Below are 26,813 nucleotides of genomic sequence, written 5' to 3'. Positions count from 1 at the left end.
CTTTTCAAACCCAGCTTTTGCCATCCAACCAAGCCAAAGGAGTGCATTTGAAAAATCCTGCTATCCATACTTCTGTGTATGTGTAGGGGCAGACCTTCTGTGCATGTGTAGGGCAAACCAGCAAGTTGCTGCTGACACCAGACCCCAGCCATCAATAATCACAATGCTTAATGAACAATCCAATAGTCTCAAAGCAGCTTCTCTTAAACTTCCTGTGTAATAGGTTTCAGATTGGTTCTTTGGAGATGAAAAAAAGAAAAGTCCTGTGCAAAACTGAAGAGAACCTCCTGAGAACGGCTTGTTAGGCTGATGATCATAATTTATTTCTCTCCCTCCATCGAGGGAAGAGAAAAGATGTGTGAACGATTTGATTCTCCCCAGCCGACTTTGCCTACTGGGGTTGCTGCTGCTGCTGCTGCTGCGTGTGCGTGTGAGAGAGACAGACAGAGGAGGAGGAGGAGCAGCCGAAGGAGGGCGGGCTAAGGCCGGCAGCCGCAACAGGGGACGCCTGCCCTGTACTGTCTCTTTAAGGGCTCTCCGTCTGGGGTGGCGCTTTCCTCTTGCTAAGGCTCCCTTTGATATATTAATAGTGGTGTCTTGAAACTGACGTAATGCTCGGAGACTGAGGTCCTGACAAGCGATAACATTTCTGATAACGAGCTGATCTCCTTGCAATCTCCAAAGCCTTCTCCTCTCTCTCCTCCTTTTTTGGGGCTGGTTCTTCCACTAGAAGCCTGTCTCGCTCCCTCGCGCGCTTCCTTTCTCTTTTATAAACATAACCGGGTCCTCTGCGCGTCCCCCTTTCTCCCTCTCCCCATCAAGAGAGGGGGTGGGAAAGGGGGGGTTGTGCAGGCAGCGATTTCCCCCCTCTCCTTCCCCTTCACCCCCTCCTCCTCTTGCCCTCCTCCTTTCTCTGGCTTTTCCTCCTCCTTCCTCTCCCCCCCCCTTCCAAAATAATCCAAGATCAACTCTGTTGCAAACAACAGAAAGACGGTTCATGGCTCAAGCGACAGTTCCACCATCTTTCAAGCTGCTGAGAATATTATTATTATTGCTGATTAATCAACAGGTAAGCGGTGGTGCTGGTAAGGGGAGCTGTGGGGCGGGGGGAGAGAGATTAAAGGCTTGTTGCAAAACACAAGATCAGAGATTGTGTTGTGTGTAGATGGTGTGATGGGGGGGGTGTTAGAGGTGGAGAACCTAGGGGGTGGGTGCAAATCCTTTTCCTGCTCCTGATGGGCTCTGCGTATGTGACTGTGCTGATTGTGGGTTTATTTCTCTTGAAAAAATATATATATATTGCTTCAGTGTGTTCGTTGGGAAACTAGACACAGAGAGAAATATAAGGGCTGATTGGAAAGCGGGGGCTGTGAGTTTCTGGATGTTCTTTTTAAAGGGGGGTTGTAAAAGAGAGAAGCAAGAGCTGCTCAGATTCCATAGAGGTTTCCTTTTTGGTGTGTGTATGTGTGCAGGTTTTAAAGTCCTCCTTCTCCTGAGCGGGCTTTTGTGGGTCAGGGGGAAAAAAAGAAATCAACTATGTATTGATGCCTGAGAAATGGGCGACTTGAAAACTTGCAGTAGCCCTGTTGGTGAAGTCAGCAGGGGTCAAGTTCAGCAGCCGAGGAGAAGCAAAAGGGAAGCCCTTCCCCCTTTGCCACCTCTCCCTCCCCCCTCCAAGAAAAGAACTTCTAAAGCTGCTGGTGTCTTTCCTGACTCCCCTCCCCTCGCATGTGCAGAGCTTTGATTTAATTCCCCTCCATGTAGGAAAGGGGGAGGGGGGGAAGCACCGACTTTCTAGATTCTCTTTTATTTTGCAAATCCTGCATCCAAATCGCTTGCAAAGCCCCAGAGTTTTGCAGGTTCTGATTTGCTGCTGGAGGAAGTTTTCCTTCCTCCTTTCTTTTTTTAAATGGGAGTCGTGACCAAAAATCCAAGCTCAAAAGAGAGACCATCATGAAAAGTAGTAAGTTTGGAGTGTGTGTGTGTATGTGTGTAAAACTTTTTTGTGTTATATCTGAAACTGTTGGGGAGAGATTTTTAGGGGGGGAAGGCACAGGAGGGTGATGCTTATTTGGCTAATACATGTATTTGCATGATTGGGTAGCTGATGGGGAAGAGAGATTCCCTTTCTAGTCTTTCCTCCCCCCCCAGGAAAAGTGACAAAGTGGTGGTGACTGCATCTTTTAAAGAAGTTAAAACTTTTCCTTGTCTAAGGCCAAGAACCCCTGCTCAGCTCCCCCAGGGTTGCCATAACTTACTTTGTCTAGCTTGCTCCGCTGACCCCCCACCTTTGCTTACACTTGAGATCTGTCTGACAGTTCCACTCCCCCCCCCCCAAAGAGCTGAATAAATGGAGAGGTGGAAACTTCCTAATATTTTGAAGGAGGATTCCAATGGTGCTGATAAGTTGTGATAAACGGAGAAAGGAAATGGGATAGGGCCGATGTTCTACTTTCTTATTAAAAATCTCCAGGAAGGAACTCTTTTTTTCTGGGGTGGGGGTGTAGAGAGGTGCTGTGCATACTTTGACACTTTTTGCCCCATGGGTCTCTTCCCCTCCTACCCCTTTCTGATCTCTCTTTGATCATAAAGGGATGGTTGCTAGATCTTCAGTAGCACCTCTCAGGGTTGACTTGTGCTCTGTTGTTTCAGGAGAATTTCTCACTGACATTTTGGTAGGTTTTAGTGCATGAAGGTTTTTTTTTTTTTTTTTAAAGGTGTTTAAAGTTCCAGGACCTTTTGATAACTAAAAAAACAAAACAAAACTGGGAGAACTAAAACCAGATCATCAGTACATACAAAGTCAAGCGACTATATTTTCCATTCACAAATGTCAAACCTCTGAATTTCATTGAGTGAAAGGAGAAGGAGAGGAGAAGGAGAGGGAGGGGGGAAACCCCAACAAAGTAAGAGGCCAAGTGATGGAGTAAACGTGAGGGGGACCTCATAAGGAACCTGCCCTTCATTTACCCCCTTGCAAGCGTGCAGGAAGTAATGGAACAAAGTTGGAGAAAATGCCATTAGGAGAAAAGTGCAAGTGAAAAATTGGGAAGGAACTTTGTAACTTGTGATTGCCTTTTTTTTTTTTTTGCACAAATATATCCAGTCCTATTGTGAGTTAGCAATAATAGTTGTTAATAATAATAATAATAATAATAATAAATATTAAATAAACAGACTTTTGGGCACTTTTTGCAGACCTATGGCCTAATACTTTCATGGAGCAAACATTCTATTCCTACATTTTAATTTTGTTTGGTTTAAACATATTTAAAAGCAGTCCTCCAACATCTTCCTGTTCAGGCAGTGTTTTTTATTATTATTATTTATCATGTAGTGAACCAAAATTAAAGTTACAAATCTAAAGTTCACATTAGTGGTAATAGTTAGGTCCTGAAGGAAACAGAAAAAGAATAAAAGTTTACAGCTGCCTTTACTAAAAAGAAATCAGCGCTTGTCTCCCCGTTCATGATACGTCCATTGAGTGAGAAAGCTTTTTCAAATATTTCACCAGGGTGACATATTAGAAATCTTAAGAAAAAGCACACTGAAAGATGAGGGTTTTTTGTGTTGTTTTTTTTTTAAAGTCCCTTTGCTTTGCAAGTAAATGCAGGGCTTTCATGAGAACACCAACTATTTCCTGTAAATCATGATGCTAACACAGTATAACCGTCTGGAAATGATATCAACATTTTGCAAGGTTTTTTTTAACGACTGGTGAAAGTTTGCTACTAATACGGTAATCCAAACAAGTGGGACCCTTCTCTTCATGTTTTCTTTATATGAAAGCACAGAAGCCTTTTCTGTTTCTTCCTTTTTAAAATTTTGTAAAAGTTGATTAACCTGTAGATTACACATCACTAATGTTAATAGTGTTGTGAAGTTGCTTTATTTCATTCCTCAAATCTCTAATGCCATATTCACACCTTACAATGATATGATTGAGCTTCGAGCTGTCCCTCAGAGGGAACTTTCTTTGCAACCCATGTGAATATTGCCGGTGACAGTAATTTAGAATATAAGCTCACTTTATATGAAACCTTACATCATAAAGTCAATTCATGATAAAATCCTAATAGCTTTTAGTTTGCATTCCTCTGATTAGGATATGCTTCAGGTATTGTTTTGAAGCTTCTGGGCCTCAATATGTATATTGTCATTTGTGGAATAAAATATGTTGGTTTAATTCTATTTAGAATTATTTAGACTAGAGTAGTTTTGATAGAGTTCACTGCAACTTTCTTAAAGTGTGCGCTTGGAGCATTACAGTCTGAGGCCTCAGTGTGCCTAGCCAAATTGGCCTAGCCAAATTTTTCTTTGCTTTTATATACATTTGTTGCATAAAGTACACAATTGCTTTTTCAGGTCTTTGTGGAATACATAGTGTATACATTCTAACAATAAAGCACACAGAGTTATTTTATAGAGATGTAGGTGTGTGTGTACCCATAAAATATATACACCCATAAAATAACTCAGTGTATTGTGTGTCTGTGTCTGTCTGTCTGTACTAAAGAAGAGATGTGTGTGTATCTCTAAAATGTATTTACCCATAAAATAACTGAGTATATTTTGTGTGTGTATTTGCGTATCTATACTGAAGACTTTATTCTATTACATTCAGAGTATAATCTGTACAGCATGATCGTGAGTACTGTATTTACTTGGAAGTAAGTTCCACAGAGTTCCATCAGTTTATTCCCAAGGAAGTGTGCATAGGATTGTATCCTTAATAAGTTATATATACCACACTATTATTAAGTATGCTGTGGATGAATGCATGAAGGATGCATATACATAGACCACTTGCATACTGCAGCTCTATCAATAAAGTCACTAAAAGCAACAATTCTTGTAGAAGAGCTTTTTACAGTGGCTCCTCTTCACTAGACTTCAGCATTCAAACCATATTTTATTTTTCACGCAATATTGTTTTGAAATTCTTAGGGAGTGTTTTACGTGTCCAGATCATTCAAGTCATATTGACTAATTACTGTTGTTAAGGTATGAAGGTATATCACTTTTTGAAGCATTCTGTGGAAGTGACCCAAACCCTTGATTTTTTTTTAAAAAAACTTGGATTCTGCAGAAGTTAATCTCAGAAATGACCTTTTTTGAAAAATAGTTAAGGAGTTTTAAAATATGCCTTTGAATGTTTATTATAACATTGTTCTTTTACTGGCAATTTTGTGTATGTGTGTATGTATGTATACACATTTGTGTATTTATGGTTAAGCTATACATACTTGAAAACGCTTAAATGTAACAATGTTAAGGGCAACATTATCACATCTTACCTGTAGCTGCACTGGTAATATTTTCCATAAAAGCTTGCAAAGCGCACCACACTTAATATCATCACAAAGTTTATGATGAAATATTTGGGAAAGTTTATGGTTAAACATTTTTTGAACATGTCTGGTTGTGAGTCTGAAAAAAGTAATTTTGTGTGTGCAGAATATTCATGTGGGAATAAATGACATTTTAAAATGGGCGTTCTGAGGAAATGAATTAGGAACTCATAGGCCACAATCCTAGGAATGCTTAGGTAGATTTGAGTTCCATTGAAATAAGTGGGATTTACTTTTCACAAAATGTGCTTGGGATAGGGGTGTTGGTAAAAGTATTGGCTTCAAACAGCTATATATTCTGATGTTCAGATTGTTTGGTTAGTGTGTAAAATGAAGCCATTCATTCTAGCAGACTGACAACTTTCCAGTTGGTGTTTGCCTTTGCTTAATTTAGTTTCCTCAAGACAACTAGTGAGGTAGTTTAGACTTGTATTTTTGGCAGTCTTGGATAACTGTAAATGCATAGTTTTCTGTCCCAAATATTACACCTCACAATTCAAAATGTAGGTGATTAAAATTAGACTTATACGTGTGTGTGTGTGTGTATAAATAATGTGTGTGTACAAGAAAGTCTTTGTTGATGTCTGCTGCCTTTTTGTTGTTGTCAGGTAAAAAGGAAGACCAGTTGTTGTTTTTGTCAGGCTATTGATAACTATTATGGACTCTTGATATGGCTTTCAGTTGGCCGAACCATTCTGAGCTGATTATATTTTTAAACTATTGATTTATTAACAATGTTATGCTTGTATATTACCAAAGCATCTGTACAGGTGCCTTTTTGAGATATCGAATGATGCTTCAATTCCTTGTTAGAAAGAAAGACCATTAGTATTTTCCTTTTCATGTGCTATGACAGGATCACACCAAAACCAGGATATAGAATAAACAAGTGAACACTTAAATCTCAGCCCCACAAATTAATTTTTTGCCATAGCAATTAATCAACTTAACCTGTAGTTGATTGATTTACTGATTAAAGCTTGCTATCCTATTAAAAAGTTAATACTCATGATTTTTTAATGAATGCTGCTGATTATTGACCCTTGGAAAAGTTAATTAAAGCATACCTGTTGCAGATTTATTTTTGTCTGTCCTTAAATACTAGTTTGCTTCCCAGAGGTGGTTTCAAAGAAAAACCAAACAAACAAGAGGGCATTTATAAAACCTGTATCATGCTTTTTGGACTTCCTTCTTCTATACAGTTACAACAGTTATGATTTAGCTTTGGCAGTTAAAACCTCCACCCAGATATAGGCTATTTTGATAGTTCCATGATTACTTTCAATTTAATGCAGAATAGGAAGGAAGCACAATTGTTTTGTGTTATTGATTTTTGACAGCTAAAATGAAAAGAGCAAGGAGACACGCAAGCCATGAAAACTGTACTCATTGAGTTTAAGCCAATTTGTCCTATTTACCTCAGTGGGAATAAATCAGTTTAAACTGAAGTAATTTGTTATTATGTATTGGCCTAATCCAGAATCCAAGTAGCTTTTAAAAGTTTGGCTTTAACCCAGTTTAATATCAATTCTGTTGAAAATCCTTCATTATCTCAGCCTTTTAAAAAATGAATGTATCGTACATTGACCAGTGAGATTCATTGGTTTAACTTAGCCTAATGGAGTTATGGTTGGCATTTAAACCATTGTGCAGAAAATGTTTACTAAAGCAAATGAAGGTTTTAATTTTATATTTATTTTTGTATTGATTTATGAAAGTGGCAAAGTATTTGCTGAAGTTGTTTTTGTTGGCCTACAATATGGTTGTCCTAAATGTCCCTCCCTCCTTATTTAAAATGATAGCATCCTATGGCTAGTTGAGTAGTCCCATCTATATGGACCAATGCCGGGTTTATATGCAGGAGTCACTAAAGAGAAGTGTAGCTGTTTTGTTTGTCCTTAGAAGGCTTTTGGTAGTGTCATAAGAGTACTACGTGCTTCTCCACAAAGTCTGTAACTTATTTATTTTTATTTATTTATTGGATTTCTATACCACGCTTCCAAAAATGGGTCAGGGCAGTTTACACAGAGAAATAGCAAATAAATAAGATGGATCCCTGTCCCCAAAGTGCTCACAATCTAATAAGAAACATAAGATAGACACCAGCAATAGTCACTGAAGGGGTGCTGTGCTGGGGGTGGATAGGGCCAGTTACTCTCCCCCTGATAAATAAAGAGAATGACCATGTTAAAAGGTGCCTCTTTGCCAAGTTAGCAGGGGTACCTTGTATTTAGAGAAGAGGAAGCCCTGAAGTGGATTGTTGTTAGAACAAAGTTGGAGACGGTTTTCCTATCACCTGCACATTATTTATACATTCCTACTCATATAGTTGCCAGTTTGCATCCTCTTCTGTCCTCTTTTTGTGGATGAATGACAAGTGGTTTGAGATTTCCTTGTAAGAAGCAGCTACCTTGCTGAGAGATATACAGAATAGTGTATTAGAGACCTTTCCTTACTATCGGTTTTCAGTTCAGCATGGTTTTATTCGGATGTTATAGCAATGCATATGGAAAAGTTCTCCTTCCTCTACTAACCCACTTCCTAGCATTCTATAATCTTCCTATTAGATGTTGCAGATTGTGACTTGTCCTATAAAATATCGTATGTTAAGAATATTATCCATTACAGTTAGAAACTAAAAAGCTCCCCTCCCCCTGAAACACATCTGTCAAACTTGGGTGGCGTCCATTGCTAAATTCTTAAAAACTACTTTCCATGTTTGGGGAGTCATTGAATTTATGTTGGAGTGGTTTTTGAAAAAAGAAGCAATCAGCAACTTATATCTTCTCAGACATTTTCCTGTGCTGAAACTGTAGGAAATACATGAGATTTCCTATATGTGAAATATTCCCCCTCAATTCAGATTGATTTTTTTATTCTCTGAAATTTGTTTAATAAAAATTTAATTTTGCAAAATGTACCTAGTGCTTTTTAAAACTTGCAATAAACTCTTTATAAGAGGCGAGACACCTTCCCCTGGTGGTTTTATTTATACAAGAAGGAAACTTTCTCTCCCTCTCTTTCTTGTGTGCTCTAACTCTTTCTTGTTTTCTTTAAACCGACTGACGTAATGCCAACTTTGCTTTAAAAGAACAGACAGAAGTAATTGGTAGCTTTTAACTTTTAATAATGTTCTGGATTGGTTTTAGTGGCCTAACTGCCTTTTTTTTTTTTTTTTAAGAACTCAAGTAAAACCCGGCCTGTGGCTTGGGGAAGAAAGACCCTGTTGATGCAGTTATTTTTATTCTTGTCTTTCAATTGGTTATTGAAGAAGAAGAAAAAACATTCCCGCTGAGCTTTGCTAGATTTCCCCAAATACATTTTGTGAATGCCGGTGCATTTCAGGTTATGGTAACTTAAACTGGTTAAAAACAAGGAAAGTTTCCCCATAGAGTTTTGAAATGTATTGCTCTTTGCCTTCTCCTCCTCTTTTTAATTCAGAGAATCCATTCTCTGGATTAATTGCTACTGCCAAACCATTTAGTACTCTTTTTCTTTTAAAAAATAATGTCAAGGACTAATTTACACCTGTTAATCTAAGGCAAGAAACACATAAACAGAACAATGGGGAAATGGCATTGCAAAGAGGAATGATCAGTCTGTTTCCAATCGACAAAACGCATTTTTAAAAATATAAAATATGTTTCTTTCCATCAGCTGCTACTTACTTTACACTCCTTTTTTGTGTGTTTGTTTGAACGACACCAAGACGGGGAACAGTAAATCATTGAAAACATGATGTGTATGATGGTAATTATTATTTTTAGTTTTGGAAAGTGGTTCTGTCTTATATTATTTGCTTTATCTTTTTCCTTCACATCTCCCTCTTCTATTTCTCAAGTTAGGCTATCCACACCAGCAGAACTATCTGTCTGCCACTGAATTAGGCAACAGACGTCTTGGTGAAGCTGATGCTGGTATAACTTCACAAGTTGGCAGACTTGAGAATCTCTCAAAGGCCAAGTCAGCTTGTGCCAGTTTTTCCTTCCTTCAGGGAGACGCTCCACCCAGAGTGTACCCCACCCAAAGCAGAGGACTATAATTCAGTGGCACCACTCTTTAAAATGTCAGTTCTCCCTGGAGTTCAAACCCTAGACTTAACTTGTCTCGATCTTTAACTTTCATTTCAACGTCACTCTGTTCAAGGGCTTTCTCATCGGTAAAAACTCATTTTCGGGCTGCTTCTTGCTAAAAGCTCACTTTGATAAGAGTAGGACAAGATATTGGTCTCAGCTCAGGATTGACATAGAGTTACTCTTTTTAAAAAAAGACGGATCCAGCTACATTTTTAGACAGTAAAATAAAATTTGATGACCATGAATCTTTGTTCACCAATCTCCATGTGATTACAATGTACAAAAATTAAGCATTTGTTAATGTATATTCTCTACAATAACAGCAGGATCTTCAACACCATTCAAAATAAAATACATGGTTTGAATTAAAAGCAATGGGGCAAAACTGAGTTTTAATCATGGCACTTCATGTTGTTTGTGTATCAGACTGTACAGAAATGCACTAATAAAATATTGATTAGTATCCAGCACTTCATTGTATTTAAGTTCAGTTCCCCCCCCCACACACATCTGTAGGAGTTACACATATTTTATATGCTGTTGCATCTCTTTTTAACAATTTAAACTGGAAATACTCCAGTGTAGAACTTGGTCCTATTGTACAATGAGAATAATACCCAAATTAAGCTGTACTGTTGGAATACTATAGTGTGGAAACATCCTATACATTTTTGAATGGTGCTGGCTATTCCCAGATTCTTTTCTTATACGCTGCTTAAATTCATCAATTTAATAACAAGTGGGTGGGGAGTGACAAACCCATTTTGTGCAAAACATTTACAAGGCAGAGTGTTTACCTTCCTCAAGTGTTGTTAGTTAACTTTTGTCTCAAAACCTCATATGTGGAAGATGATGTAAAGAGTTCATCAATTGTGCTTATGTTCCTGTAGAAGATTTACTTAAATGCTGTACTTCAGTTTTGCTTCAAACCATTTCAAACCACCTCTGGCCTAAGAATCTACCATTTCTGGGTTCCTGAGAGATTAAGTATGACAGTTTCTATTATATAATGAACAGCCGTATTGTTTGAACAAAGGTAGTATATTTTGATTTGTGCACTTTTCTTCCCCTGGCAGTTGCCAGTAGCATTGCTCTAAAATGAGGAGTGATCTAATGGTGTAAATATCCGAATAGGTTTGAAACATATAGTGCAGAATATCCTCTATTCTTAAAAAAATTGATCTATTGTACATGGGTTTGTGTATGTGTTGTGTGTGTATCTCTTTTTATAATATTCTTGTTTACCTTCCTCAAGTATTGTATACATACAACGCACATGTATGCATGCACAGTCGTGGCCTTTGATTAGTGTAGGATGGTGTATTTTGTAATGCCTAGTTTTAAATTATGTGTTGCTTGGATGGTCCTTCTTTTAAGCAGTTTGCTAGTGTAAAATGCATGCATATCAAAACTTAAGGCATGCATTCCTTGGTTGCTGAAAATCATAACCTATCCCTAGCCGCACAGACTTATATTACTGCTGTTTTCATCTTTATTACAGACTCATTATCTGTAAATGACATCAACATCCTATAGAAGTCAGTGGCAAGTACCTGACTGGTTTTAATGGAACAGGATTGTGGCCATAATTAACATTGCAGAGGAAATCTAGATGGAACACAAGTTTAAATGCTCAATGCAAATGCAATTGCTTGTTTTTAGAGCTTATGTGGCTGTGATATAAAACAGCCTTTTTAGGAACAGTGGCAGCTTGTCATTCTCCCATCTGATGTTGTTTAAAATATGGCTTTTGAAGTATATCCTTTTTCACACCACAGCAGCCCCACAGAGGCAAGTAGGCAGATCTGTAGGCTGAGACTGGTTATGGAAAATGAATCTGGAGATTTACAGAAGATGGCATACGAGAGTCAATAAAAGGAAAATACTTGTCTTCATGAATATACTTTATAAACAGAGATATTTTAAAATTTTAAATTGCATTTATTTATTATTTGCCTAATATACAAAACAGACTGGTTTAACTTGCTGTCCATGGTTTAGGCCTAAATAGAATCAACCCTTCACTTCTTAAAACAGATAAACAAATTCCCCCTCGCTGACCCCTTCAGGCAAAAACCTGTGAAAAAAGATTAGTTTTTCCCTTTGCCCTGAAGGTCAGATAGCTTTGGCTCCATAGGACAAATGGGAGTTGTGAATTCCAGAATGGATGGCTCTCACAAGCTCTGCCACCCAAACTCCAGATGTTTTTGGAGCTTTTTAAAGAGATTCCCTATAATCTCCAATAATGGGAGGGAAAAGAAGCAGTGCTCACCATATATGTGCTGAAGATCTCAGATGGGGTACTACAAAATTCCAACATTATTGCTGTCCAGTTGCTCTTTGGGCTGTCTTTCCATAGAGCAAAGTATTCTGTAGAGGTAGATACCTTAGTCTTTTGAGGCAAAAAATGAGTCCTGTGGCACCTTTTAAAGATTAGTAATTTTATTGTTATATAAGGATTCATGTACTAGATTGCACCAGGAGATGCATGAAGTCTTATCTTCATTTGGTAGATACAATGGGGCCAAATGGCCATGAAATCCAAGAGGTTCAGTTTGTGACAGCTCAACGTAAAGCTTAAGTGCATACAAACTAAGCACTGTAATACGGAGAGTAATTAGCATTATGCTGGGGCTTGTATATTGTGTACCTTTCCAATAACTTGATGCAGTTTAATTCCGTGGATGTTGGCTAAACACTCTGGAGGAATGTTGCAACTTTTGTATAGTAAAGCTCATGTTTCCTATCTCACAAAAATAAATTAGAGCAAAACATGCTAACAACATATACTGGAAAAGTACACTATATTGTGTTCCTTGGTTTGAATCAGTTTATAGTTTAGGTTTGGTTTGACTCCCTGGTATGAACACATCCTTTGTGATAAAATATTTGCACTTTACATGTGTCTCCAAAATCTCTTCCTTTTTTTTTTTCATCTAAAAACTTTGAATGCTATATTCCATATGTAAACATAATGCCAGGTGCAGGTCAAATATGTAACTTTTTTTCAGGGCTGTCTTTTTTTAGCGTTGTAAATAAATATTAAAGGGTTTCTGTGCAGGCACTATTTTAAGGGTACAGTAGTTAATGAAGATCATGTTTGCAACTAAATAACATTGAAAACTAATCTGTTTTTTGGAAAGTCATCCTATGATGCCTTTGCTGAATCGGGCTATGCACGTAGATAGTACTGAAATGCTATTTTAAACAGTCTTTTGGAGTTCATTGTAGGACAGTTTCAGTAACAATCCTGTTAGGATTCCAATTTTTAAATCTGAGACAAATAAGGCAATTGGCTAACACAATGATGACTTGATTTGAACTTTCACACCAATTCCCCCCCTCCCCCACTCCTGTACACTAAGCTGGTGGTGATCTAATTATACCTTGTAAGAGAAGTCCAACAAAAATATAGCATAGTCTGTAACATGGTCCGTATGCTTTATTTTGAACACCTGTAGGTATTTACTACCGGTAGGAGATTCCCACCTCTCCTTAAAAATACTGAAAAGAGTATTGTATGCAGCGGCATATGAAGCGTCCTCTCACATTAGTGTGGAAGAGTGAAACACAGTAGCCATTTTATTTTCATCAGGAAGAAATGACCTATCACATTCTTCTTTTTATATAGGTGCCAGTCTCTCATCTGTAAAACATGCTGTATCTTTTGCAGTCTCTTGTTGCTTCTCCATTTTTATCTCTGCTTGGTCTTTTTATGCTGTGTGTGTGCGCACACACACACACACACACACCATGTCTCTTCTAAAAATACGTGCAGATTAAGCTCCCTAAGTGTTGCACAAGGTTTTTTAAAAATAAAAACCAGTGTTTGTTTTGTTCTTTCTGAGACTTTAATGAGTTTAAAGCATTTACTGTGATGTAATAAAAAATCTGACACAGATACTAATGGGCAGAGAAGGAATTGGGGCATGGGGGAAACTTCTGAAATCTCTCTCTTTCTGGTGGCTAGCTTTGTAAGGTCATCAAAACTAATGCGTTTGTCTCTGGAAACCTAAGAAATCCAAGCGGATACTCATTTTGCTCCATAGCTTTAAGGTTGTTTGCGACATGGGAGCTTGGGTTTGACTTGGCTGCCTGAATCACCTTATGAAAGTGACTGCACACTGCAATGAATGCAAGGCTGCGGTGAAAATAGTTTTGCTTGGAGAAAAGGATTGAATTTGGTAATCCAAGGTGGTAGTAGTTATTCAGTTTTTATGTAAGAGAATCCACCAACTGAATTGTTGAAGTCCTAAGCACTGGTTGCCACAACAACCAGAGCCCTTGGGGTTTCCCAGTAGATGGATCAGGATGGATTGGCAAGGCCTCTGGGGGCAGTCACAGATGCTGGAGCGGTGGGGGGACACACAACAAACACAGTTTGTTTTGATACTTCTCCTCCCTTCACTTTATCATTCACTGACCATCTGGTAAACAGTGATTGTAGTGCTTCACATTGTTTGCTGGGACTCCTGTAATAATTTTGTAGCGTTCTATTTTGTTGGTTGTTTTTCACTTTTGCTTCTGCTGGTAGGAACCCTGTCAGATTATTTCCTGGATGTGTCTCTGGTCTTTGTACTTCTAGCAGTGTCTTGTGTTTAACACCCAGTGTGAGAAGCCTTGGAAACTAAATTCCAAGGCACCCAACATGCCGATTCTCCATTTTAATATATAAATGGGCTCAATCAAGATAGCCGTCTCTCCATGGCCACATTCAATGCGAAATCTAATTAATTTAATAAATCTGTTTTGAAATAGGTCAGGCTGGATGTGCATGTGAGGTTTAGGAATTGTCTGGGATGGCACAGGCATTACTCGGAGAGAAAGTAAAATGGAATAACCTTTAGAAATGTGGCATAGGGGGTCAGTACACCCTCACAGTTCATAGAATGTCACATATTCCCCATAACTGCTGCACCTCTGTTTTATTGTTTTCATTGGAGATAAAATGATGCCCAGCTGAAGCAAACCTGGAGAACTGCAGGGTGTTGGTGTGTGGACTACTACCAGACACTCCTTTCCATACTGTAGGTGACTGGCAGAGCAGTAACAGAGAATTCAGGCAGGGCACTTCTAGGTAGTTGGTAGGAATGACAGTATTCAGTGCTGATCCAGTGTGGTGAGGTGAGGTGAGGAGCATAGAGGCCTGAAGAGGAATGGGCACACAATTTCCAGTGTTTAGTCAACATATATTGCTAGCAGTTTTCTTGCTGGAATCCAAAGCTTATCCAAAGTTTTTCAGTTTGCTATGGAGAGGTGCAGAGGGGACATTTCTTCTCAACATTTTCCTCTTACAAGATCTAGGGAGCTAGTTGCCACTATATTTACTGGGGAATTTAGGAGTCCTTCTGAAACGTCCACACCAAGCTCCGGCAACTTTTAACAGTTCTGATTTATTTTATTTATTAATCTAAACCTCTGTACCGCCTAACCCAGAAACACCAGGCCAGGCCTGCTCAACTCTGGTTCCCCAGCTGTTTTTGGACTAAAACTCCCATAATCCCCAGCCACAGTAGCCAATAGCCAGGGATTATGGGAGTTGTAAGCAGTGTTCTCTCTAATTTTTTTCATCTGTGTGCGGAAGGAGTTTTGTTCTGGGCAGCAGTATCAAGGCAGTGTGCATGCACATGCATTCAGAGTGGGGCCTTCCTGATTCAACCTGAGTGGGATCTAAAATTAACTGAGCGGACATAAAAAAAACTTGTGAGCCCATAAACGTGTGCACATCTTAGAGGGAATACTGGTAGTAGGCCAACATCTGCAGGAGGGCTGAAATTGGACAGCCCTGCTCTAGATTATTCACGTGGATAAAAATAAGAAAAATAAGCATTTAAAAAACAGTTGGTTGATGGTCCCAACTACATCCACCTGCCTAATCTCAGAAGAGATCTGCTGAATTGGACTAAAGGGCCATCGGTATAAGGCTTGTAAAAACTTTGCAACTATGCTTGGCTGACCAGATGGTCCCTTGTGTGAAGGCAGCAACTTCTTTCCTAGTAACTGGCATTCATCTATTTTATTTAAAATATAATATATATTTATAAAAATTTATCTCACCTTACGTAGAACTTAAAGTGGCATACATAAGAGTTCACAGGCGGCTTCCTACTCAGGCACTGAGGTCATTCACACAATCAAAAACTGTGTGTTTGGGAGCTGTGTGTGCTCCCAATTCTCAGTTGTGTGGAAGCAAGGTAGGAGGAAAAGCTACCCAGGTTTTCCTCTTACCTTGCTTCTGCACAACCGAAAATTGAGAACACACACAGCACCCAAACCTGGGTGGAACAGTTTTTGATTGTGTGAATGACCTCATTGACTTGAGTCAAACCTGCTTGGTTTAAGAGAGGCTGTTGCATCATGTGCCTTCAGACCAAAGAGGCACACTGCCTCTGAATACAGAAGTTCTTTTTTCTCTCATGCTAGTAGCCATTGATAGACTGATCCTCTCCGTCCTTTATTGTAGGTTTCACTCTGTTTAAATACTTAGAGGGCAGGGTAGCTACATGGAATGCTTCTTTTTTCAAGCCAGTCAGTCAGTTGGTAATTGGGGAGGTGAATTAACTGTCCAAGAGCAGGAGCACCTCTGTTTAAAATTTCTCAACTATGAACATACTAGAGCTGCAGTCCTGTGTATGCTTATCCTTGGGAGTAAATCCCATTGAAACCAGTGTGATTTACATCTGAGAAAACATGTGTTGGATTGGACTGTGCTGCCTTGAGTAATCACAGCCTCAGCTTCTTGGATCCTATATGGGATTAATGGTACTTGTACTGTTGTTACTGAAATAAAGTTTGTGAAGTACTTCGAACATTTGAAATGCTGGTTATTGCTCATGAGTTCTTTTTCCTTTTTTCCTTTTTCAGTCTGTCACCATTTACCTTGGTTTTGATAACTAGAAAACAAAGTGATAAGTGAGAAACAGTGGGAATGGAATAACACAGAGCTTTGGAAATGATGAGGTGTACACACCATAAGCTTTTTCTTAAAAAGAAAACTTTTCAAAAATGGCTCTTCAGAAGTCTTGACTATTGGGAAAATATAATTGACAGCAAATTGGGTGGTAACAGGTTGGTTACTAGGTAGTCTAGATATGACATCTGGAATCTGAAGCAAAGACCAATTTTTTGTAACTTTAAAACCCATCTAAATGATATTGAGGTGTCTCGGGTAATCGTACAGCTATATATGAATGTTTTGTTCAGAAGAGTGCTGTAGAAATTTCCAGAAGAGACACTCCTTTTGCTACTTGATGACAAAAGAATGGTTTGGTGTTGGCCCCCCATAATTCATTGCTATTGTAGACAATTCTCAGAGTTTGCTCTGAGAGCAGCAGAAACATGTTGCTTGTTGAGCGTCTTCCTCCATCCCTTTTCACTTGTCTAAACAACCTGTTATTCTTTGAGCTCAACAAAACTACTTTGTGGACTTTTTCTCCCCTGAATGGGACACAATTGTAATTGGAACTATTGGCAATTAAAGCAACAATCCCCCCCCCACCGCTCCCACAAGCCTCCAATGTCAGGAAGGACTTTTTAAATACCAAAGGCAAAAAAGTATTAAGAAAGGGGCAGTAGAGGAATTTTGCTAAAGAAGCTTCTGCCTTTGCTAAGGTTTTGGAATGTATTGCCTTAAAAGATAGATCTCTGAAGAGAAAGAGAGCAAGGCTATAGTGAAGCCCTTTATCATTGGAAGAACTCTTACTGCATAGGAATTTCTGCTCTTTATTTATTTATTTCTTCCCTGCAGCAAACAGTGGCTTCCTTTTGTGTGTTTCATGTCAAAAAGAATTTCAGACCAAACTTTACCACTGTGGAAATGCCATAAACATTCACACTTGGTAGCTTTAACTCTGTACACCAAAGAATGGTACTCTGAGGTTTTAAAGCCCTTCAAGTAGAAGGCTGAAATCAGGACTAGGACTGAGAAGGTGTTTTTTTTTTTTATTTTATGTAAAAATTAACCTTTGGGTTTGTTTGTGGCATTCATTATATATGAGAGAGAGGGTGGTGGGGGCTGCAACCCCGAGTAACATTTGTTTGTTTAAAAGCGGGCAACTCTGTTTCAAGTTGGAGCAAAGGGAGGGATGAAAAGTTATCCTAAAAGTTATAATTCTGGTTAATGTTCGAAATGTTAGAAGTAAAGTGCATGTGATCAGTTTCCCGTAATATTTTGGTGTCTTCCTTAGTTAAAATCTAATCTTTCTGTGTCCAAAGCAAGTAAGCCATTTCCTGTTCAAACAGGGTAACCTAGCAAGATGTAGTATTTCCATGCCTCTCCCTTATGCCTTAATATTTCACATGTTTTGGTTTGCTTTTGCCTTTAGTGTGATGTAGGGAATGAGACATATATCATGCAATGATTTTACATAATAATTCCCACCCACCCCCATCTTGCTGTCAGGAAGATGCTGTTTCTCTGAACAAGCCCCTAATTAACTGAGGTAAACCAAACTGTGCGTATACCAATGCAAAAAAACAGTAAGTACTAGTTGTGATATGCTCCTAGCAAGACAGCTATTCACTTTTGGATGCTTTGAGTCTAACCTGTAATGCAATGTTGCTTTGTTTTTAAACCATGATGCATATAACATCAAACGCTACTCAGAATGTTTAGCAGTTTACTAAATAATTTTAAAACTGTTCTCAAGCTTATTTTGCCTCAGGGAAGAGATAATAATATATAGGACACACATTTGCTCTTCAGTCCATCTCCCTGTTGAGTTTGTTGTATTCTATCTAATAATCTATTATGTTTTGTCATTGAGAAGTTTGTCCCAGTGGGGATCCTGTAGAGTGTGTGTGTGTGTGTGTGTGTGTGTGTGTGTGTGTGTGTGTGTGCGGGTAGGGGGGAGTCAGAAAGAAAAGGGTGGATAAGGAGAAACTGAAGTTGTTCTGAATAAAATCCCAGTTAAATCTACCTAAGATTACTTGGTGTTTATTAGGGAAGCAGTTATAAACGAGTTCAATTCTGATAAACTGCTTAAAATTGAAGTGCAAGTCTTCTAAATTCATAACTGTCCATTGCCCTGCTGTGCATTTCAGTAAAGAAGGGAACACTTGGCTGTATTTTAGACACTGTAAAATGCACATCTGCATTATTTGAGATGGGGCTTCGCCGTTCATTTCTGAAGGATTAGAGCCTGCTCTCACTGTGGCATTCCAAGGGAAAAATCTCACAGGAGACGTTTGCTTGAATTCATTGCTTCCAGAGAGCACAATATTTTTTTCTCCTCCATGGTTAGGCAACATCACCTTTTTGTTCTGCTGATATTAAATCTATTCCGATAGTTTATGGTCTAGAGTACAGTAGTTTGTTTTAAAACTGTTTTTTTTAAAGTTAGTAAAATGCCCTCCGCATAGATTCTTTTGGAAGTTGCTTCATATTGTTTCATACAGGAAAACCAATATCGGATCTGAGGCAAGTGTGTCTGTGTGTGTCTGTGTGTACTTCAGCTTTGTGCAAGGAGTATGGACACTTTCACAGTTTCTAATACTGTGCTTTAGTGTTGCCAATAGTTGGTATTAAATGACATGGAGGTAACTGACATCTTTATCCTGAAGTTGTTGCCTTTTCTTCAAACTTGATTTTTTTAAAAACTTAGTCGTGTTTTGGATTTTAATAAAAGTCTAGTTCTTCACCATAATGTGCCATTAATCTATCTTCCTTTGCATTCCCATTAAAACACTTCTGCTTTTGAGTTACATATTGGTAGGTAAACTATGGTCTACCTGTCATATTTCAAGTATCATATCTAGAGCTTAGCCTTAAGATGGAAATTACAGCTGCTTACAAGAAGAGAAAAGGTGGCAGGGGTGAAGGAGGGGGAACCAACCCAAACAAGAAACACTTAGACTATTAGCAATATCAAAAACAGTGCTTAATGTTTGGAAGGATTCTCCTTTCGCATCTTTCCATGCAGTCTGATCAGGGGAATTTGCAGACCATTCCACTTTTGTTAATGTGCATTTAAAAAAAACAACCAACTCCAGCTTTTCACTGGCAACATGCTTACAGAATGTTACTGTGGAATACAAAAACTTTCATTGGAAGGGTTAGTATAATTTTATTAGTAGTATTTTCACATGCACCTTCAGTGGAACAATTTTAGCATCAAGACTTTTGAAGACTAATAGCTTAATCTGTTTAAAGTTTGAGCCTTTTGGAAGGTTGGTATAAAAATTTCAAAAATAAATAAATAAATAAATAATAAAGTGCTTAAGTGGGAAATATGGGCATTTAAAAAAAACAAACTATGGTATATATTAAAAGTTTCATGTCCATTTTTCCATGCACATGCATGTGGCATCACCAGATTATTGCTACCCTAAGCTATTGTTCAGGTGGCTTCAGCAGTCAGCTCAGCTTAGCTGTAACCTCTCTCAAAGGTTAAACTGTAATGTTAAACTGTAATATACTAAAACAGTTAAACTGTAATACAGCAGTTGACCTCATTTTAAGATTCTAAGCATGCGATGCATGTGTAAAATGCTTTATTTAGCAGATCATATTTATCTCTGAATATGTCTCCTATAATTTTTTTCTGTTTTCCCCCTGAACCGCTCACTTTTTGGCCCACTGCTTTACTTGACTTTTAAACCCAGGAGCATATGCCGCTTCTCCTTAGTCAGTTTTTCATTACTAGGGATCCTTTGATGGATGGATAATTACCACATATGGTTACGCTCTGTGTGTGTGTGTGTGTGTGTACATACAACAAAAAGTAATTTTGTAGACTAGTAATCAGCACCTGGGTGCCCCTCAGGGGGTGCCACCTGGTCCGTGATAGAAAAGAAATGTAGAGGGTGTGATGTTTGGTGTCAACAGTTCTTGCCAGCACATTGCTGTGAGGGGTAGAAGTTGGAGCTTTGGCCTCTATCATTCAACTTTCAAAATGGCCCTCCTAAGAAAATTCATGACTGACCAGTTGTACTTTGTATAGTGAAGCTACAGCTAGGGATGTAATTCCGCTTTGGGTAGGCAGGGAAAAATTGTGAGTATTGTTTAATGAAACACGTATGCTGTGGACTTCTGGGATTAGTATAAATAATATTTAAAGCAGTATGCTAAAGAAGTGCTAGTGACACATGGCAACATGTAGACTTCTCCTTGCCCTAAGATAAGCACACATTGAATCCTATTTTAATAACTCATTGGGTTTACTAAATTTCTTTTCTTGGTAATTTGTGTCCATAATGACATATTGCAAAACAAAATTTCAGGGCTCTATTGGCATAGCATTCAGTAGTATGTCATAATAAGATCTTTTTTTAAAAAATAAAGCTTTTAAATCTGCTCCCCCGTCTCTAGTGCAAGCAGACTTTGCCAAGCAGGAGAAACAGTGCATCCCACATTCTCAGCATTTCAAGAAGAGGGACAATATAACTTGGATATAAATATCTACCAGTGTTCCAAGGCCCTATCTAGGGGGAAAGGTGGTTGTTGGATCACAGAAGATGAGTAAACCTTTTCTGTGTTGCACACGGAGGAAACGTCTGTTTTGAGAGAGGTTTCAGCTAAGCTGGGCTGACTGCTGAAGCCACCGGAACAATAGCTTAGGGTAGCAATAATTTGGTGATGCCAAGGAATTAATGTATAATCTTTTGTAATGTCACAGGGGAGGCTGAGGGTGCAACTCTTAGATTGTGTGTATCTGTGCATTGCAAGAAAATCCAGATATATCCCCTCAGATTATGTAGTGAGGTGGTTCAGGAGTGCAAAATATCATGAATTTCAGCTGCCTGGTAATGATGGTAGCGGAAAGGTGGTTTTTAGGCAGGGTGCTGTGTAACTAATAAAAATAGTTCCCATTTCGAGACACTCAGGTCTTGCAAGACCAACTATCACATTGATATTGCAAGTTCCTTTCTACTTCCTGATTTTGGTTTGAGGTAATCTGAGAAGAATGAAATTGACTAGCTGTCATTTCTAGACAGACAAAAGCAAGTATTTCTTTAAGTAACACACAATTAGTATATGGAATTCACTACCATCAGATGTGGTGATGGCCAATAGCTCAGCTGGCTTTCAAAGGGGATTCAGCAAGTTAATGTCTATCAGTGGCTCTTTGCCATGCTATAGGACTTCCATGTTCAGTGGCAGTATGCCATTGAGTAGCAGTTGCTGAGGAGCAACAATAGGAAAATGATGTTGCTTTCATGCCCTTCTGGTATACTTACCAGAGAGTTGACCCCTGTGGAAAGCAGGATGCTGTATCACATAGTTCAGATCCAGCTGGGCACTTTTTGTGTTGAGTTGATTTCCATAGAAGAAGGCTTCCAAGCCTCACTCCTCTTAACATTGATAATGAGAGAAACTAGAAGGCATAAAAGGAGGGGTAGGGTGGATTGTAGAAACAGTAGAGCTTGTGGGCCAAGCAAAATAATCAGAAAGATGGGAATACACAGCATCTTCCATGGGGTTGTGGGAAAGAAGAAACCGAGAGTGACTGACATCCAGACTCTAAAGAATAATTTAATTTCCATAGCACTTCTGGTGAGCAAGTTAGTCAGGATGTGAGCCACTGTGTGTTAAAGTGGAGATTTAAGGAATATGGTAAATGGATGTCGGCAGCTTCAGAGTTTGAAACCAGGAACTTACCTTCCTGAAGTTGGGACTGACCTAGATTAGGGTATGGCTAGCCACAGGCCTACCCTGGCTCTGACTAAAAAATGATGGTGTTTAATGTTGTGAGAGAAGGTCTGGAGTTGTGTGTTGTGGCTTCTGGCCACATGGAGACTTTGTTATGTGACTCTTCAGCTTAAAGACTTGTTTCCTGTTATGTAATGTATACTTTTGAGTCCTTAAGTATCAGCGATTATGTATGTTAGCCATCTCTGTTTCAATCACAACTTTCCACCACTATTGTTTTCTAGATAATAGAGCTATTCACATGACCAGGAAGGTGGGGGAAGGCTGTTCAGTCCTTACCTTCCCCCCCCCCTCCGAGTGAATGATCCCTGCTGGGATCGCTGATCATGCTCCCACATTACCCAATCTCTGGAGGCTGGGACGACTAATCCCGGCGGTTGGTGCATTGGGGAATTCCCCTGTGGGGACAGGCGCTCTGGGTGCATTGCAAGCAACCTGTACTGACACACAATCCCAGAGCTTGGGTTAACAGAGTGCTCACTCTATTAACCCCGGCTAAAAGCCAGGTTTGAAAGCTGGGTTTAGCACCGCGACAGTGCCAGGATCCATGTGGATCCCATGGCTCGTAAGAACAACTTAAATATCTTCCATTATCACCTGCTCTCTCCTAAGAGAGTAATGGGTAACTAATGTTCTGTAAACTTTGGGCGGGGTGGTTGGGAAGGGAATTCTGGGGTTGACTGCCAGAAAACTGAGATGGGAAAGGACATCACAGATGATGTGAAGGGAAGAACATGGCCAGAATTATATGATTTTTCTCAAACTCCTTCCAACCATCATGGCAGTTCTATAGCTTGAAAACCACTGCTTCTGATCAAGTTTGGGTTGATCTGAAGGGTATGTGCTGTTCCTTCTTTTAAAACTGAAACCTATGTATCTGATAAATGCTTGTTTCTTGCTTCTTTTCAAATTGTTCCCATTATGATTAGTATTCCCCCCCCCAAAAAAAATTGTGTAATTTTTCCTCTTGTAGTTCACAGTAGAGCAACTTTACCTGACTCCTAAAACATGTCCTGTTTCTCATTAAAATTTATTATTAATAGCTTGCACTTATTTGGGGCATTTTTATCCAAGACTCTGTCATGTCTGAAGCCTGAATTATGCTTGACAGCACAAAGTATATAATTATACTCATTTTACAGACGGAGAAATTAGGCCAACGACAGCGATAGGATTCAGCAATACTATTTGATAAATAGAATTTTAGCATATTGGCACTTTCAGTCTGTGGATTCTGTAACTTTGTGTGTGGAAAGTACTTTGTACTCTGACTTGTTACTGAGGTTCATTTAAATGAAGGAATGAAAATATCCTTTTGGGAGCACAACAGTTTTACTATTGGGAGGCAGGTAACTTCCATTTTGCACATTAACCTGGAAAGTGGATTTTTGACTCACTCATTCATCCTCTTTGGAACATTGAATGCTTCATTAAAAAGTGTATTCCATTTAAAGAAAAATATGTTCACCGTGTTCCTGTTAGTACATAATATGGGCCTAATAAAATTTAGAAGCCACTACTGATACTTTCAGTCTTTGTAGGACTGAATCAGTTTTCAGGCTTATATGAATTGAAGTGAGTGCTTTCAGCAGCTTGTGCTGGATGTGTGATTTGTGTAGTAGTCATTTGAAAAGATCACTGCACATCCAGATCCCAGCTTGCCACATCTGAGCTTGGATCCAAAGAAGCACGTACTTCCCACTGCAGCTAACTGTGCCCCTTGAGAATCTGCCCTTGAGGGTCAGGGACTCCCGAAAACAGTGTAGGATGAGGCACAGGAGAAGACTGCAGCAGGGGTGGGGGAATCTGACATCAGGGATGCTGCTCTGAGCAGAAGTGCATTTCTACTCACACAAGGTACCTTGTGCAAATTATGGATAGGTTCACAAGACTGCCCAGATGTTAGGAAGCCTGAGACATGTCAGGTGACTGTAGGGGAATTGGCAACATGAGCTCCCAGCAGGTGCGATGTCTGAAACCACCCCCAAGTCCTGTTCCTGTGCCGTATTCCTGACATTCACCTGCGTTTCTCTGCTCTGCTTCAAATGTTGGTGACAAGTGGCAGAGAATCTGAGACGAATGTGGGGAATCTGGTGTGTGAACCAGACTTGGATGGGTTCAGATGTCAAAGCTGCCGGGAGCACACATTGTTGCTTTTCTATATACGTTTGGGAAGTTGTGCGAACCCACCCAGTATTTGGAAATCGTGGGAACCTGCTAGGGTGGTCACATAACCACTTCATCTCTCACACACAGTTTCGAATCAAGCTGTCGCAACAATAAACACAAATTTGAGTACATGCCGATATGTGGGTCATGTTAGCAGTCCACAGCACTAGGCCTCTTTGAGTCCTTCAAAATATGGTTGCTTTGGTTAGTCCAGCCTGGATAAACTGAGGTCTGGTGTTTTGGGGACTGATCACGTACCAAGTAATTGCAGGAATCATGTGGTAGGTTGGTGAATGGTGATTCAGAACAAACAAGCTACCTGCCCACCATCCAATCACAACCTCCTTATTCACCTTGCTTGCAAGTCCCTGCACTATGCCATTTGGGGGCTCATTTCAGAATATGAAAGTGTCCAAAGGTTTTGTAACTGTTGAGGACCCTGTGAGAAGGTAATGAAATATTGCTGCTCTGTGTGTGTGAGATCAAATATATTCTGCTTTCTGTTGTGCAGCTGAACAATTCATTAGCTGAAAGATCCCCCAACACGATACATGCCCTGTCTTGTATTTAATTAGCTTGTTATTATCAAAACGGTAATGAAATTATATATAAAGAATAGTGTATAGATCAATAAGAGCCAGTTAAAAATATATAAAAACAGATGCTAAAAAATAGGCACAGCAAACATATTCTCAGCATGGTTCCTTGCATGAATACATCTGGCTGTTTTTTACCCCTCTTCTTGGTTCTTTTAAGGAATTAAACACAGCTGCTTACAAACTGTCTTTCAACAATGTCTATAGGCTTGTGATCAAGAAATAATTTACCATTAAGACCTCCATTTTCCAAGGCAGTAACACCTCTGAATACAGGTTGAGTATCCCTTATCCGAACTGTTTGGGACCAGAAGTATTAGGGATTTCAGACTTTTCTGGATTTTGGAATATTTGCATACTGTAATGAGATATCTTGGGCATGGGATCCAAGTCCGAACACGAAAGGTTACTGTACACTGTATTTTAATGTTTTAGATTTTATTTAAAATCTCTAGTGCCAAAGCAAGCGAGTGAGCTGAGGCGTTTTGTTTTTTGTTTTGTTGTGAGGCACTGAGCTGCAGTGGGTAGGTGCTGCAGGCACACGCAATGGTGGTTTCCGGATTTTGGAGCATTTCGGATGTCCGGATTAGGGATACTCAACCTGTACCAGTTGCTGGGAAATCATGGAAGAAGGTTATTGATTTCATGACTTGCTTATGGGCAAGCATCTACAAATCCACTTGCCAGTTCTCCAGTGGCAAGTGCCACAGTCCTCTGGCAAGCAGGACACCCAGCACCACACAGACCTCCTCACCAGAGAGGTCTCATTCAACTGCTGTATTTGAGAAGGTAAGAAACGGGAATCATTTCTGAGCAGTAGGAGAGGGCTCCTACTGTTTCTTACTATCTTCATATCCCAGTGCAAATGACAGAAGACCCACTTCTTTCCTAAGCCCTCTCCATGTGCACCAGAAAAAGATCTGAACGAAGAGGGAAGATTGGTGGCAACTGCAAATAATGGCTGGCTAGTGAGCTGAGCCTAAATTTGTGAAACCTTGCTTGTGGGTTTTGTGAAGATTATCTTGTAGGCTACTGTGGGAAGCAGCAAGCTGGATAGGTGGATCGTTGGCTTGGTCTTCTTATGATCTTCTTGATCTTCTCACTATACATTTCGGTAATATGAAATTAACTATTTGAAATGTAGGAAAATGGCCATGAGAAAGATGGCCAGTTGGTGTTACTGCTCTGAGAGTTGTATAAACAGACTGACTTAAGAGAAATGGACTTGGAGGAGGGAAATGTCCAGTGTGACATTGGACTGGTTTGGCTGAACTTATTGGCTAGATGTAGCAGGGGAACTGAATTGTGGTGGCCTGCTCACTGGGAGTGCCTGCCCTGCTTTTCTGCAGCCTACTGTACATGCAGGGATATAATAATGGAATAATGCCAATTTGTGAAAATCCTAACAACTGCTGACCCACATATCTCACACATTCTGGGAATCAAAGCATAACTGGGGCCATGTGCGCTGGATTTTATTTTTATTTTTTGCTTAGACACAATTCAAATTTGACACATGTATACCTCTGGTGAGCCTGGAGGCGGGATAGGCGCTCCTAGTAGGTGTGGCAGGCATTATCCCAGTCTTCACCCCACATATAGTAAGATGCTCCATACATATGGAGACTAATTTTAAGACATGAGCATGATGAGGCTCATAAATCAGAAGGCAAGAACTCCAAAAAGTTTCTAATGTGATCAATTGATTAGGTAACTACTATATGTTTTGAATTGATTGACTGATGAAGAAAGTTGGGCAGTCTGAAAGCTGATCTCTTCTTCTATAAAAGCAGAATGGCTTAATCACTTTGATCTGAATTTAATTTTCAATATTAGTTTTCTGCTTGCTGAGCATTGACTGTACTTAGCAGAAGGTCTATGTACATGCTGATTTATGGTGCAAAGTGTTGATGGAAGATCATCATGAAGATCTGATTAAATCAGTGAGGCAACCACTGAATCACACTAACTC

General features: G+C 39.3%; 1 protein-coding gene across 7 annotated transcripts in view; it reads left to right on the top strand.

Annotated features, from left to right (window-relative positions):
* Positions 1-538: 538 nt before the first annotated feature.
* TRPS1 (transcriptional repressor GATA binding 1) overlaps positions 539-26,813 on the top strand; it is a 324,860-nt gene continuing 298,585 nt past the window's right edge. For 3 of the 7 annotated variants that reach the window (XM_053248419.1, XM_053248418.1, XM_053248415.1), the window contains exon 1: positions 541-1,069. The gene's annotated coding sequence lies outside the window, so the exon portion shown is untranslated. Of the gene's footprint in view, positions 1,070-1,755; positions 1,964-26,813 lie in introns of those variants that run through there. The other 4 variants (XM_053248423.1, XM_053248422.1, XM_053248424.1 and 1 more) reach the window with 4 other exon arrangements.

The sequence above is a fragment of the Hemicordylus capensis genome, chromosome 4 (assembly GCF_027244095.1).
Source record: "Hemicordylus capensis ecotype Gifberg chromosome 4, rHemCap1.1.pri, whole genome shotgun sequence".
Classification (NCBI taxonomy): domain Eukaryota; kingdom Metazoa; phylum Chordata; class Lepidosauria; order Squamata; family Cordylidae; genus Hemicordylus; species Hemicordylus capensis.
Note: the sequence above shows the minus strand (reverse complement) of the source record. Positions and strands in the feature narration are given on the sequence as shown.